The sequence below is a fragment of the Cherax quadricarinatus genome, chromosome 10 (assembly GCF_038502225.1).
Source record: "Cherax quadricarinatus isolate ZL_2023a chromosome 10, ASM3850222v1, whole genome shotgun sequence".
NCBI lineage: Eukaryota > Metazoa > Arthropoda > Malacostraca > Decapoda > Parastacidae > Cherax > Cherax quadricarinatus.
In genome coordinates this window covers 11,779,159-11,795,701 of record NC_091301.1, presented here as the reverse complement: position 1 = coordinate 11,795,701, position 16,543 = coordinate 11,779,159, and the positions used below count along the sequence as shown (strand labels likewise).

General features: G+C 43.5%; 1 protein-coding gene across 5 annotated transcripts in view; it reads right to left on the bottom strand.

Annotated features, from left to right (window-relative positions):
• sd (TEA domain transcription factor 1 homolog scalloped) overlaps positions 1–16,543 on the bottom strand; it is a 469,086-nt gene that overhangs the window by 306,904 nt on the left and 145,639 nt on the right. The gene's annotated exons all lie outside the window — the stretch shown is intronic.

The window sequence follows — 16,543 nt, the reverse complement described above, 5'->3', positions numbered from 1 at the left end:
GCCTTAGACAATGATGTGTGATGTCACCGTGGTTGTTCAATATATTTATAGATAGGGTTGTAAGACAAGTGAATGCTCGGGTGTTGGCAAGAGGTGTGGAGTTAACAGATAAAGAATCAAACACAAAGTGGGAGTTGTCACAGTTGCTCTTTGCTGATGACACTGTGCTTTTAGGAGATTCTGAAGAGAAGTTGCAGAGGTTGGTGGATGAGTTTGGTAGGGTATGTAAATGATAATTCGCTAGACACCACAATAGATTATTATTATTATTATTATTATTATATTAAATTCACGGAGAATTGCTGAAATTGTAGAAGCCAAATCTCGCCTTGGAAAAGGAAGGTTTGATTCAAAAAAATTAATGAAGCTCAAATTTCAAGGATCAAGAGCTCTGATCCACGCTCTAGGGGGCACACCCTTCCTGCCCTTTGAGGAAGGAGAGGATGGACCAGCTGGATCCCACACCAGCAGTCAAGTATACTTCATACATAAAGTCACATACATTAACACGTACACTCATGTGCCGGCGTGTTCCTACTGCCCTTTTTCTTCCCTCAAAATCCTCGGCTGAGCCTTGCCAGATTTCTTTTGAGGAGATCGGCTCCTGAAGAGAACACGCGGCCGACAGCGTTAGAACTAGCTTCACCCTCCCCTCCCCTCTCTTCTGACTCGCACCTCCCATTCCCTCCAATTCCTCCCACCCTGTGGCTTACCTGGAGGTTATTCCGGGGATCAACGCCCCCGCGGCCCGGTCCATGACCAGGCCTCCCGATGGATCAGGGCCTGATCAACTAGGCTGTTACTGCTGGCCGCACGCAGTCCGACGTACGAGCCACAGCCCGGCTGATCCGGCACTGACTTTAGGTATCTGTCCAGCTCTCTCTTGAAGGCAGCCAGGGGTTTATTGGCAATTCCCCTAATGCTTGATGGGAGGCTGTTGAACAGTTTTGGGCCCCGGACACTTATGGTGTTTTCTCTTAGTGTACCAATGGCGCCCCTACTTTTTATTGGCGGCATTTTGCATCGCCTGCCCAGTCTTTTACTTTCGTAGGGAGTGATTTCTGTGTGCAGATTTGGGACCATTCCTTCCAAGATTTTCCAAGTGTAGATTATGATATATCTCTCCCTCCTGCGTTCCAACGAGTACAAGTCAAGTGCTTCCAAGCGTTCCCAGTAGTTAAGGTGCTTGACAGAACTTATACGTGCAGTAAAGGATCTCTGTACACTCTCTAGATCTGCGATTTCACCTGCTTTGTATGGAGATGTTAATGTACAGCAGTATTCCAGCCTAGAGAGAACAAGTGATTTGAAAAGGATCATCATGGGCTTGGCATCTCTCGTTTTGAAAGTTCTCATTATCCATCCTATCATTTTCTTTGCACGTGCGATCGTGGCACTGTTGTGATCCTTGAAAGTGAGATCCTCAGACATTACTACTCCCAGGTCCCTTACATTATTTTTCCCCTCTATTGTATGGCCGGAGTCAGTAGTATACTCTGTTCTAGTTATTATCTCCTCCAGTTTTCCATAACGGAGTAGTTGGAATTTGTCCTCATTGAACATCATATTGTTTACCGTTGCCCACTGGAAAACTTTGTTTATATCTTCTTGGAGGTTAACCGCGTCCTCAGCAGATGACAGCCTCATGCAGATCCTAGTATCATCCGCAAAGGATGATACGGTGCTGTGGTGTATATCTCTGTTTATGTCTGATATGAGGATAAGGAATAAGATGGGGGCGAGTACTGTGCCTTGTGGAACAGAGCTCTTCACTATGGCAGCCTCCGATTTAACTCTGTTTATTTTGCTTGTGTCTGGAATATCACTCCTGTAGATCCCCAAGCAAAAAAATGGACTACTGAAATATCTTTAAGTCAGGGAGCGAGATTACCAGGAGTGAAATCAACTAGAATCATGGTGAGGGGAGAGAAAAGTGATTATAAGCAACACTGACGACGTTTCGCCCACGCAATGGGCTTTATCAAGTCACCAGCAGATATACATGTATCTGTGAGTGAAGATTCACCTATAAATAGAAGGGGAGTACACGTCAGGTCACACAGTGATTCACGTGTCTAGTAATATTCATGGAAAACGTTCACTGAACATCGAGAAACCGCTGTTCAGGGCTGCAACTTTCGGAGACACTTAACTGCAGAGTCTTCATCATCATTAATATGTACAGCATACTGAGAAGCTGCTGCTCTTCCTGATGATCGTACGAGTTGTGGAGTGCAGTGACTGTGTGTTGCTTCAGTGATTAGTGTCGCTGCAGTAGCTTGTGGAAATCAACGTCTCTGGCTGTGTTGCTTCAGTATTGACTGCTGTTGCTCCAGTTGCTAGTGGAAATCAATGTCTCTGGTTGCTCTCTGGGTGTAATTTTCCAGTCCATCCCCTTAATAAACATCAGTATATCACTGGCAAAGCTCGCCAGATGCTTGACTGACACTGGAAAACGTGATTACTTGATTGTCAATTTTAATACGCAGTCAGTGAATCTCTATTTCCTACTTGTGTTACCAAGGTTGTCACTGACGGTGCATTATTGCACTTACTGACTTCATAGCATCTTAGAACTGTCAAATTAATTTTATAGACAGTACAAGTTAACCTCAGTAACACATATTGAGAATTAAGTTGTAATACACACCTGTCAATGAACAAACAGAAGAGTGGAGTCTAATTTGCTGACCGCGGTTCGAACACCTTATCCACCCTTCTGTTTACTCATATATTGAGAAATTTGCTTAAAATCACATGCAAGAAATCGAAGTTTGTTTCAGAAGGACGAGTCGCATTTTCTTTGGTGACAGACAGCTCGCCTCTCCAGATAATTCAACTGCTCGTAAGCCGAAGATAATGACATCCAGTAGACGCCTGGGATCTGCACTTATCACTATCTGTAGCAATATCAACAATCAACCTAAACAAGGCTTCCTACAACTGAGTTGAACCTCGTGCCTGAAAATGACTGACGCTTGGGAATCACTATGACCTGACGAGTATCCACCTTGCTCTTTGATGATTGTGAGACACTTGTGCAACTCTTGGGTATTATTCTGGCTGGCGAAACGTTTCCACAATAAAAAAATCCAGGTGTTGCACAAGCGTCTCATTCATCAATATGTCGCTTTTCTGAAACATTTATCTACCATACTTTGCTCTTTACCTCACTACCACTCACTAATTTTATTTCCAGCTTCTTGTACCAAGTTTGTGACTTCATAAAGCACACTTCGTGAGCGTCCTTAATAAAGCGTCTGTGTTTACAATATGTCGGTATTTCATACCCTTATCTATCCTGCTACTGGTGGTGGTAATGACAAGGTTTTTGCAGTTTTTGCTAGCGGTGTTGATGATTGCAGTCGTGGTAGTGGCAGTGGTTGTTTAAAATCGGATCAGTGTACGAGACGTTTTGAACGATCGTCCACACACTGAGAGGAGTCTCTCTCAGTGTATATACGATGACAGTTTACCTTACTCCCTGTCTTAGGAATCAAAGTATTTTTCACTGAATGTACCCAAGTTACCCTAAGAACGGTGCTAATGATCTCTAACAGTCGAAGCCGTATAGCAGAAAGTAAAGGTTGTGAAGAATGAGATTATTAGGATGGCACAAAGAAAACTGGAGCAACCACTGCTAGCCTGAACCTTAAATAAGCCACGACCTCTGCTAGCCTGAACCTTAAATAAGCCACGACCACTGCTAACCTGAACCTTAAATAAGCCACGACCACTGCTAACCTGAACCTTAAATAAGCCACCACACCCTGGTATGGATCGTTCAGTAAAACAAGCCAGATTGAAATACTTTTGGCCTCGTATGGCAACTGATATTTCTGAGTATGTTAAGAAATGTAGTGTCTGCATGCAACATAAAGGTAATGCTAATGGCCCTAATCCAATCCAAGTGTATCCAACTACTAGCGAACCGTGGGAAAGAGTTGCGCTAGATTTGTTAACTAATTTCCAATGTTCCCTCCAAGGCAACAAACATCTGTGTGTTATGGTAGACCATTTCACCAGATATTGTGAGTTAGTTCCTATTGTAGATAAGACTTCCGAGACAGTAGCTAAAGCGTTTAAAGAACGCATTATCTGCAGGCATACCACCCCTAAGTCCCTAGTAACAGATAATGGAGGTGAATTCTGTAATGAGATTCTTGAAAATTTGTGTACCTTGTACAAGATCTCTAAATCCACCATTGTTCCTCATCATCCTGCCAGCAATGGGTTAGCGGAACGAACCAATAAGAAAGTACTTGATGTCTTGAGAGCCACTATCAATCCCAACAGTGAAACTTGGGATGAAGTCATACCTGATGTGCAGTGTGCTATAAATTCTGCTTACAATGTTTCTATAGGTGACACTCCACATTATGCATTGTACGGTGCAGATAAACGTTTGCCTTATGAGTTGTTATATTCTAATCCGAAACCAAATTACAACCCTGATGATTTCATAGCAACTCGTACCAGCTTAGCTCAAAGTGTTTTTAGAAGAATCCGTGAAACACTTCATAAATCAACAGCAGAATTTACAAGAGTCGCAAACACTCGAGCAAAGCCATCCAAAATCAAAGTAGGTTCGAGAGTTATGCTGACTAACTTTAACATAACGTCTGCAATGCCAAAGCTTGATCAAAAGTTTGTTGGTCCTTATCGAGTAGTTGAACATATCACTGGTAATAAGTATAAGATTAGAGGGATTAGTACTGGTCAGTATAAAGAATCGCATTTAGATCATATGAAGTTAGTATGTGATGATAATGATGTTCCAACCCAGACTAATGTGACAGACTCTGACAATCTTCCTGATCATGTACTCTCTTCCTCTGATACTCAGTCAGACGATCAACCTGAATGTCGTTATTCCCTACGTACACGACAGGTATTGAGAAATCCTCAAGTATCATTTGTAACTTCCAATTCAGATTTGCCTCAAATACAGCATGAGTTAGCCAATGCAACAGAGTTTGATCCTCCCAGAGATGACACCCATTCTGCATATGTCAATCTCACCCTAGCAGAGTTGGGGTTAAATGTAAATAACCTGTATAGATGAATAATTACAGTATCAACTTATCAGTATTCAAGAATTTTTTTTTTTGTGTTCTTGTTCTCTCCGCATTCTGAGAGTTAACAGTCTAGATTTGAGTGCACCGAATCTGCCTTTCTGTTAAACACTCTTTCTTTGTATATATTCCTTCCTCAGAATCCGTAGATCACATGAATACAGATCGATCGATCAAATTTTTTTTTATCACTTCCACTGTGTAATCCCAACGTTGAGTTTCATTCGATGAGTTGTGCTATATTATACCTTGTATTGCATTACAGTTTCAGTTACGTAAGCTTCCATTCCAATGTTCTACTTATGTATGTTATAATGTTTAATTGTTGTGTACTTTGACATTGTATAGAATCAGCCCAAGCCGTATACCTGCCATCTCTAGTTTGTATTAGTTGTATGTCGGGACGACATACGTTAGCGTCGCCGAGCTCTCAGTAGTAGTAACCAGTTACCAGTAACCAGTGTACCAGTAGATGACTCACTACCAACCGTCTCTGCCTGAGTCACTGTCTGTATTCATATTGTGCTGACCACAGCAGTATTCAAAGACCCCCTCACATATGGGTACTGTGGGCGGTCAGTTATTCGAGAGTGAGCAAGGAGACAGGTCACGGCTGTTAGGGCGCTTCCCACATTATCCGTAATTATACGTACTACCAGCCTACGTGAGTTTTACTTTACCCTATCCACGTGTTCGAACCCCACATGATATAAATAAGCCACGACCACTGCTAGCCTGAACCTTAAATAAGCCACCTAGAGCGACCACTGCTAGCCTGAACCTTAAATAAGCCACCTAGAGCAACCACTGCTAGCCTGAACCTTAAATAAGCCACCTAGAGCAACCACTGCTAGCCTGAACCTTAAATAAGCCACCTAGAGCGACCACTGCTAGCCTGAACCTTAAATAAGCCAGCTGGGGCGACCACTGCTAGCCTGAACCTTAAATAAGCCACCTAGAGCACCCACTGCTAGCCTGAACCTTAAATAAGCCACCTAGAGCAACCACTGCTAGCCTGAACCTTAAATAAGCCAGCTGGAGTGACCACTGCTAGCCTGAACCTTAAATAAGCCAGCTGGAGCGACCACTGCTAGCCTGAACCTTAAATAAGCCAGCTGGAGCGACCACTGTTAGCCTGAACCTTAAATAAGCCACCTAGAGCAACCACTGCTAGCCTGAACCTTAAATAAGCCACGACCACTGCTAGTCTGAACCTTAAATAAGCCACGACCACTGCTAGCCTGAACCTTAAATAAGCCACCTAGAGCGACCACTGCTAGCCTGAACCTTAAATAAGCCACCTAGAGCAACCACTGCTAGCCTGAACCTTAAATAAGCCACCTAGAGCGACCACTGCTAGTCTGAACCTTAAATAAGCCACCTAGAGCGACCACTGCTAGCCTGAGCCTTAAATAAGCCAGCTGGAGCGACCACTGCTAGCCTGAACCTTAAATAAGCCACCTAGAGCAACCACTGCTAGCCTGAACCTTTAATAAGCCACCTAGAGCAACCACTGCTAGCCTGAACCTTAAATAAGCCAGCTGGAGCGACCACTGCTAGCCTGAACCTTAAATAAGCCATCTGGAGCGACCACTGCTAGCCTGAACCTTAAATAAGCCAGCTGGAGCGACCACTGCTAGCCTGAACCTTAAATAAGCCACCTAGAGCGACCACTGCTAGCCTGAACCTTAAATAAGTCAGCTGGAGCAACCACTGCTAGCCTGAACCTTAAATAAGCCAGTTGGAGCGACCACTGCTAGCCTGAACCTTAAATAAGCCACCTAGAGCAACCACTGCTAGCCTGAACCTTAAATAAGCCAGATGGAGCGACCACTGCTAGCTTAAATCTTAAATAAGCCAGCTGGAGCGAACACTGCTAGCCTGAACCTTAAATAAGCCACCTAGAGCAACCACTGCTAGCCTGAACCTTAAATAAGCCAGCTGGAGCGACCACTGCTAGCCTGAACCTTAAATAAGCCAGCTGGAGCGACCACTGCTAGCCTGAACCTTAAATAAGCCACCTAGAGCGACCACTGCTAGCCTGAACCTTAAATAAGCCAGCTGGAGCAACCACTGCTAGCCTGAACCTTAAATAAGCCACCTAGAGCGACCACAGCTAGCCTGAACCTTAAATAAGCCACCTAGAGCGACCACTGCTAGCCTGAACCTTAAATAAGCCAGCTGGAGCGACCACTGCTAGTCTGAAACCCTATGTAGATCAGCACTAGCCTTCACCGTCCCTGAGTTTACCTCACACCACTGCTGACAGGACCACCATCATTGTGGAGTCACCAGAGACAAGGAACCAATGCCAGCTTCACCACAGTCGCAGCCTCAGTCACACTACACTCACCTTCACCCTCCCTTCCTCCCCTACCTTTGCCCTCCCTCTCTCCCTCCCTCCCCTACCTTCACTCTCCCTCCCTCCCCTACCTTCACCCTCCCACCCTCCCCTACTTTCACCCTCCCTCATTTACATTCAGAGGACGTGGGACAAGAGGAAGCAAGTGAAAACTGAAGACACAACTGAGCCACAGAAAAGGCAGGAAGACACTTATTTACTTTCAGAATGATTGAAAAGTGGAACAGAATCGGACAAAGCAGTAAAGACAAATGGAACACAAGGTCTCAAGAGATTATATGATCAGAGCCAAAACCTTAGGACTCAATCCCAGTAAATACATAACACCTTCTCACGGATGACCGACACTCCACCTGCAAGATGATGACGTAACTATCATCACAGCGTCTCCTCCAAGCTTCGTGCTGGCTACGAAGGAGACATTTGTGCAACACTTAAGTATCTTCATTGTTTTTCTTTGAATTACACCGTTTTTCTCTGTATTGCACTGATAAACATCTCTGGTTGGTGAAACTTTTCCACGATGATATCAAAGTGCACCACAAGTCCCTCCATCTACGAGTTGTTTTTCTAAACTATTTATATAATAATAGGCATGTAAGCTTATGGGCTTACCTACCTATCCCTTTGATATACCTTGGAAGGCTTTTGAGAGTTTTCCTGCTCCCGGATCCCGGCCTTGGGCCAGATTTGTATGGTGCTTACCTGTTCAACCAGGCTGATACTGTCGGCCGCCCTCTGACCACTAAGTTCATCACAGCTTGGTTGATCTACCACTTGTCGGAGGTGCACATCCAATTTCTTCTTGAAAACTCGTATTCTTGTTCCGGCAATATTTCTGACATCTTGTGGTAGTGTTAAACAGTCTGGACTCATGGATGTTGATACAATGCTCTCTGATTGTGCTCATAGCGCCTGTATTTTCCCATATCTCTCACTTCACTATTTTGTTATGGCAGTAAGCAGATTTGAGACTAGGCCTTCCAGCACCTTCCACGTGTATATATAATCATGAATCTCTGTCTCCTCCGCTCCAGTGAGTACATATTTAGGACTTTGAGAAAGTGGTCACCACCTGGACAAGTCTAGCCGAAATTTTATCTTTTAATAAAATTCTACATAAGTAAATATTTCTACACATCTTTCATTGTTGTACTACTTTAATGACGATTTTTTAAAGAGTTTTCGATAATTAATGAGAAGATAACAATTAGACTTTGTTGTGGTGAATGGGGTTCCATCACGGAGTAGGGAATAACACACACAATGGGTGGCTTGGTAACTTACATTAACGGTAAAATAAGGGGAAGGCCAAGCCTGACCTGCCTCTTCTCTATCGTCTCGACTTGAACTGCCGGCCGAGTGCCTGGAGGGTGAGCGGCATTCAAATCATTGTAGGTCAGCAGTACGGTCAGTGATATAGTCAGTGATTCACGCAGGGAGGCGGTGAATCAGTAACGGTTACTATGAGTACAGTACTCAGTACTAACATGCTGGGGATAACTACATAAGTATATCACATAGGGAATCAGTAACACTACTGACAGCTGATGAAGTCAAGACTGAGCCAAACACAACTGAAGAGTGACCGACCCAGGACGCACCAGCACACTAACGACTCATTCTTTTACCCCTGATATACCTTTGATGAGTTTCCAAAATCCTTCTACTTCCGGAGCCCGGCCATGAGCCAGGCTCGTCTGGTGCTTGCCTGATCAACCAGGCTCTTGCTGCTGGAGGCCCACTGCCCCAAATATCCATCACAGCCTGAGTGATCTGGCACCTGGTGAGGATACTTGTCCAGTTTCCTCTTGAAGACTTCTACACTTGTCTCAGCAGTGTTTTTTCTGGATTTTCAACGTTCACACCGTCATTACTGATCTACACATCACAAAGATTTCGCAACTAATACACCGTTTTTTTTTTTTAATTTTACATTTATTATTTTTTTCCAGCGTAATATCCGTTTTTATTCTTTTCTGTCATTTTTTAAAATACTAAAATTGTGCGTATTGTAAAAAAAAAAAATCTCTGCATGGGAAATTTAATTAGGTCGCCTAACACCGCGTAGACACACATACAACATCTGCAGCATCGCTCTCAACATTCTCCAAACAATGCTGCAACATTTTTTTCCTTTTTGCCGATCTACACGAAACTTGCACAGTAGTACACTAGACGTCACAGTTCGTATACAGTAAGAAAAAAAAATCTGAACATTTGGTTAATTGTTAACGAACATAATATGACAATCACCCTTGAGATATTCCCGGTAATTTAAATGTTTTATTGGCTCTATGAGGACAGTAAATGATCTCTGTATCTGTCTCAGCTCCGATATTTCTTCTACTCTGAACAGGGCCGTCAACACTGAACAGTACTCTAAGAGAGAGAGAGAGAGAGAGAGAGAGAGAGAGAGAGAGAGAGAGAGAGAGAGAGAGAGAGAGAGAGAGAGAGAGAGAGAGAGAGAGAGAGAGAGAGAGAGAGCAGTTATTTGTAAAGTATCACCACTGGCGCTGCACTATTTCCTGTTTTGAAAGTTCTCACTATCCACCCTGTCAATTTCGTAACTTTCGTGATATACCGTGAGATTTCACACGTTCCTTTCATTCTATTTGGTGGTCTTGTTTTTTTATATGGTGCTTCTCTTTAGCGTTCCATTCTTTCTATATCTAAGGTATATCTGATGAGTTGCAAAGAGTTTGTCTACTCCCAGAGCCTGGTCATAGGCCAGGCTCGCCTGGAGCACGATGATACTAAATTGAGGCTAGGTTAGTATTAATTAAGGTTAGAACTAACACAATAAATTATTACACTCATGGAGAAGCATTAAACCTGTACGAACAGATGGTTTGATTCTAGGAAAGGATACCTCAAATTCCTTGTGGCCACTTGTCAGCGTGTCAGCGTGCCTCGTTGTGCTCCGGGTTTTTCGTGTTTTCACGGTCGCTCTTACGTGCTAGAACTTTAATTTGTGTCATCAATCCTATACGATACATCCCTCTAGCGCCTGGAACAAATCTTGGGCGGAAAACATTATATACTGAGTCAAAAAAGGAGAATTAGTGTGCACTAGCAGAGTTTACTGCCAGAGGGGAATCATAGGCCTGTCCCGTGTGGAAAAAAAAATAATAATTGAACTTTTCATGTCAGAGGAAAGAAAGTCTCCCTGATAACATTGAGTATACATAGTGTATAGTGTATACTACAGTGGCTCCCTAGTATATTGATGATAAAGGCTAAAGTGTCATTTGAAAACAGGTGAATTTGTAAATGAAGTGATAAGCCTATAGAGGCAGGTGCCAGAAGTCGCCAGAACTTACCACAGGTCAGCTGTTTTTTAATAATCTTCCTGGCTTGCCAGTGTACTCGCATATAATCTAGTGATACCAGTGATTAGCAGAATACAGTGTTGTAGTAGCAACTAACCAGTATTATAATGGTACTTAGTGGAGTGGAGTGACTTTCATTAGTTTCTTTTTCTTGAAATACGAGACGTTACTGTGAATTTCATATAACCTGTAGTTACCAGCAGTCGAAATATACACAACGAGAAGCAATTATTACTACAGAAAAAGCGTCCTTCCTCCAAAATTTGCACCAGTCAACTATAGTGATAATATAGCATTTATTGTGGTGGAGACGGAAAAAAGAAAAAAAAAAAAAAAAAAAAAAAAAAAAAAAAAAAAAAAGAGAAAAGCCAGATACAGCGATTGATAAACAAGGAGGTGACCGTTCGTCATTGTAGGAGCTGCCAGATATCACCGGCTCTTCAACACGCAAGTTATACTTTTGTATCAGTCAAATCACATATTACTCGGGTAGATAATTTCCAGTAGATCCTTCATGTGTTAGCTCAAATCACCGACCAGTATGTTTTAAAATAAGTGACCCACTGATCAGAGCAGATCGTCTGGCCCGAACCCTTGCCTGGTCCGAACCCTTGACTGGTCCGAACCCGGGACTGGTTTCAAACAGTTTCGTTGGACAATAAAGCAGACTGTAAACGGATGGGGTTGTAGGCGCCCTATAAACACAAACATTAAAAATCAGGAACGTGACGGTAAGCTGTCCAATATACAAAAAGAGTTAGAAACAGAAATACAAATAGCTAGAGCTTCATTTAAGGTTATTAATAGAATTTTCAAGAGGTTGCTAGTAGAATTGCAGTAAATCAACCATTCAAATCATTATGAAGCCCTGTGTAGTCTGTGGTCAGTCAAACAAACGGGCTTCCACATGGATAAATTGTCATTTTTGTGGAAATTGGTGTCACGCCCCTTGTGCAGATATCCCAGAACTAGCTACAAGCAGTATTAAAACAGAGAAGTGTTTTTGGGTATGCTCAAATGAGGAAAAACTGTGGACTAAAATCACAAGGGTATTAAAAGAGGACAACATCAAAGCTGCTTTCATAGAAAACCTGGAAGCTTTCTACAACAGATGGGAACATAAAATGTCTGGGCTGAATGGTACTGCCCTTGATACTGGCCATGTAGTCATAAACTGTAAGGCTGGAGGTGATGTCCTGGTAGTCAGTAAATGTGGGGCTGATAGTGCTGTCCTGGGAGACAGTAATGGTGAAGCTGGAGGTGCTGTCCTGGGAGACAGTAATGGTGAAGCTGGAGGTGCTGTCCTGGGAGACAGTAATGGTGAAGCTGGAGGTGCTGTCCTGGGAGACAGTAATGGTGAAGCTGGAGGTGCTGTCCTGGGAGACAGAAATGGTGAAGCTGGAGATACTGTCCTGGGAGACAGAAATGGTGAAGCTGGAGGTGCTGTCCTGGGAGACAGAAATGGTGAAGCTGGAGATACTGTCCTGGGAGACAGTAATGGTGAAGCTGGAGGTGCTGTCCTGGGAGACAGAAATGGTGAAGCTGGAGATACTGTCCTGGGAGACAGAAATGGTGAAGCTGGAGATATTGTCCAGGGAGTCGGGAATTATACGCAGGAAGGAATACATATAAATGACCTCATAGGGGACAGGAGCCATAGTAGGGAAACAAGTGTAGTCAAAGATAAGATAAAACCAATATTGCAAACTAGAAATACCGCAGGAAATAGCAAACAAGAGGACTCCAATAGCAATAGTGAGGAAAAATTACCAAAAACAACTGGTGGGAGCTCCATTGTTGGTGCTAGGGAGGATAGAAGTAAGACAGGGAAACATGCACCAACAGGGAATACAGTCACAGAAACCCAAGGCAAGCGGAAACCAAGACTGTGCACATACTATGCACTTGGTATCTGCTGGCATGGGAAATCTGGAAAAACAGATGGGACATGCAACTATGACCACCCTAGAAAATGCCATGCCCATATGAAAACAGGAAAATGCAAACTCCCTTCCTGTAAGCTTTTTCACCCTGAAATGTGTACCTCTTCAGTACAGGAAAGACTGTGCTATAACTTAAATTGCCAGGCATACCATCTAAAGGGGACAAAAAGATACAAAACATCCAGGCCAGGGGAAAACCTGGGTAGCCACAGCCACTCAAGAGGGAGAGGTTTTTTAGTGCCAGGAAGGAAAAAAAACTGGCAGGAAATGGCAGAAATCGTACACCAAATCCAGTCATTCCTGGAGTGGAACCACAGTCGATGGCCTCCACTCCAAACCAACAGATACAGATACTAATGCCGAAAAAAAAATCCCCCCCCAGTACCAACAATACCACCAGTCCGATAACATTCTTCTTTGCAAATATACAGGGTCTAAAGCCAGCTACAAACAACAAAATACCTTTCATCCGTGGACTGCTTGCAGAGGCAAAGGCAATGTTCGCGGCTTTCACTGAGACCCACATAAAGGATCACTTGGACAACGAAGTATGGATCCCAGGTTACAACCTATACAGATGTGACAGAGTGAACAGGCAAAAGGGGGGGGTTGGCCTGTACATTGCAGAGTCACTTGTTTGCACAGAACTGCTTAATGCCTCAAATGACGTAGTGGAAGTTTTAGCAGTAAAGGTCGAGAACCAAAACCTAGTCATTGTGGTAGTCTACAAGCCTCCGGATGCAACATCCCAGCAATTCCAGGAACAGCTGTTAAAAATTGACCACTGTCTGGAAAATCTTCCAGCTCCTGCACCCAACATCTTGCTCCTGGGGGATTTCAACTTAAGGCACCTAAAATGGAGGAATATAGCAAATAATATTGTTGCAGAAAAAACACCAGGAGGCAGCTCTGATGAAAACTCACACTCACACGAGCTTTTAAATCTCTGCACAAAATTCAATTTAAACCAGCAAATAATAGAGCCTACAAGACTGGAGAATACACTAGACCTCATCTTCACTAACAATGATGATCTGATAAGAAATGTCACCATATCAAAAACAATATACTCAGATCACAACATAATTGAGGTTCAGACATGTATGCATGGAGCCCCAGACCGACAAAATGAGACTAGTCATGAGGGAGCATTCACCAAATTCAACTTCAATAACAAAAACATAAAGTGGGACCAAGTAAACCAAGTCCTAACCGATATAAGCTGGGAAGATATACTAAGCAACACAGACCCAAACTTATGCCTAGAACAGATTAACTCGGTGGCACTCGATGTATGCACAAGGCTTATTCCTCTAAGAAAAAGGAGGAGTAGATGTAAAATAGAAAGAGACAGGCGCTCCCTTTACAGGCGACGGAAAAGAATAACAGAGCGGCTAAAAGAGGTCAATATATCTGAAATGCGCAGGGAGACACTGGTCAGAGAAATAGCAAGCATCGAACTTAAGCTAAAAGAATCCTTTAGGAGTCAGGAATCGCGGGAAGAACTAAAAGCCATAAATGAAATCGAAAGAAACCCAAAGTATTTCTTCTCCTATGCCAAATCAAAATCGAGAACAACGTCCAGTATTGGGCCCCTACTTAAACAAGATGGGTCCTACACAGATGACAGCAAGGAAATGAGTGAGCTACTCAAGTCCCAATATGACTCAGTTTTTAGCAAGCCGCTAACCAGACTGAGAGTCGAAGACCAAAATGAATTTTTTATGAGAGAGCCACAAAATTTGACTAACACAAGCCTATCCGATGTTATCCTGACGCCAAATGACTTCGAACAGGCGATAAATGACATGCCCATGCACTCTGCCCCAGGGCCAGACTCATGGAACTCTGTGTTCATCAAGAACTGCAAGAAGCCCCTATCACGAGCCTTTTCCATCCTATGGAGAGGGAGCATGGACACGGGGGTCGTCCCTCAGTTACTAAAAACAACAGACATAGCCCCACTCCACAAAGGGGGCAGTAAAGCAACAGCAAAGAACTACAGACCAATAGCACTAACATCCCATATCATAAAAATCTTTGAAAGGGTCCTAAGAAGCAAGATCACCACCCATCTAGAAACCCATCAGTTACACAACCCAGGGCAACATGGGTTTAGAACAGGTCGCTCCTGTCTGTCTCAACTACTGGATCACTACGACAAGGTCCTAAATGCACTAGAAGACAAAAAGAATGCAGATGTAATATATACAGACTTTGCAAAAGCCTTCGACAAGTGTGACCATGGCGTAATAGCGCACAAAATGCGCGCTAAAGGAATAACAGGAAAAGTCGGTCGATGGATCTATAATTTCCTCACTAACAGAACACAGAGAGTAGTCGTCAACAGAGTAAAGTCCGAGGCAGCTACGGTGAAAAGCTCTGTCCCACAAGGCACAGTACTAGCTCCCATCTTGTTCCTCATCCTCATATCCGACATAGACAAGGATGTCAGCCACAGCACCGTGTCTTCCTTTGCAGATGACACCCGAATCTGCATGACAGTGTCTTCCATTGCAGACACTGCAAGGCTCCAGGCGGACATCAACCAAATCTTTCAGTGGGCTGCAGAAAACAATATGAAGTTCAACGATGAGAAATTTCAATTACTCAGATATGGTAAACATGAGGAAATTAAATCTTCATCAGAGTACAAAACAAATTCTGGCCACAAAATAGAGCGAAACACCAACGTCAAAGACCTAGGAGTGATTATGTCGGAGGATCTCACCTTCAAGGACCATAACATTGTATCAATCGCATCTGCTAGAAAAATGACAGGATGGATAATGAGAACCTTCAAAACTAGGGAGGCCAAGCCCATGATGACACTCTTCAGGTCACTTGTTCTATCTAGGCTGGAATATTGCTGCACTCTAACAGCACCTTTCAAGGCAGGTGAAATTGCCGACCTAGAAAATGTACAGAGAACTTTCACGGCGCGCATAACGGAGATAAAACACCTCAATTACTGGGAGCGCTTGAGGTTTCTAAACCTGTATTCCCTGGAACGCAGGAGGGAGAGATACATGATTATATACACCTGGAAAATCCTAGAGGGACTAGTACCAAACTTGCACACGAAAATCACTCACTACGAAAGCAAAAGACTTGGCAGACGATGCACCATCCCCCCAATGAAAAGCAGGGGTGTCACTAGCACGTTAAGAGACCATACAATAAGTGTCAGGGGCCCGAGACTGTTCAACTGCCTCCCAGCACACATAAGGGGGATTACCAACAGACCCCTGGCAGTCTTCAAGCTGGCACTGGACAAGCACCTAAAGACAGTTCCTGATCAGCCGGGCTGTGGCTCGTACGTTGGTTTGCGTGCAGCCAGCAGCAACAGCCTGGTTGATCAGGCGCTGATCCACCAGGAGGCCTGGTCACAGACCGGGCCGCGGGGGCGTTGACCCCCGAAACTCTCTCCAGGTAAACTCCAGGTAAACTCCAGGAAGTCAAAAATGCTGCTTGACCTGAGAACGAGCGTCAAGAGTAGAAGACCTCTCGAAGCTGATCACATGCATGTTACAGGTAAGAACCAACTAAAGACAAATCCGACGGTATTTTATGTGAGTTAGTGAATCAAAACTGCGAAAAAAATAAGATAAAAATTTTTAAATCTAATTTAGTCACTCAATAAAATAGCCTATTTCCACTCTGTAAGCAAAGTGATTTGGCTACCGAAGCTAGTTTTTTTTATAACTCGGCTCGGAATATTGCTCGAAGTACAGTCATGGAGAATTTGTAAAAAGCGTTGGCCAATAGGAGACTGTGATTCAAGCACACGAAGTGAATGAGTACGCAAGGTCACCATGATGTGTCAGTATA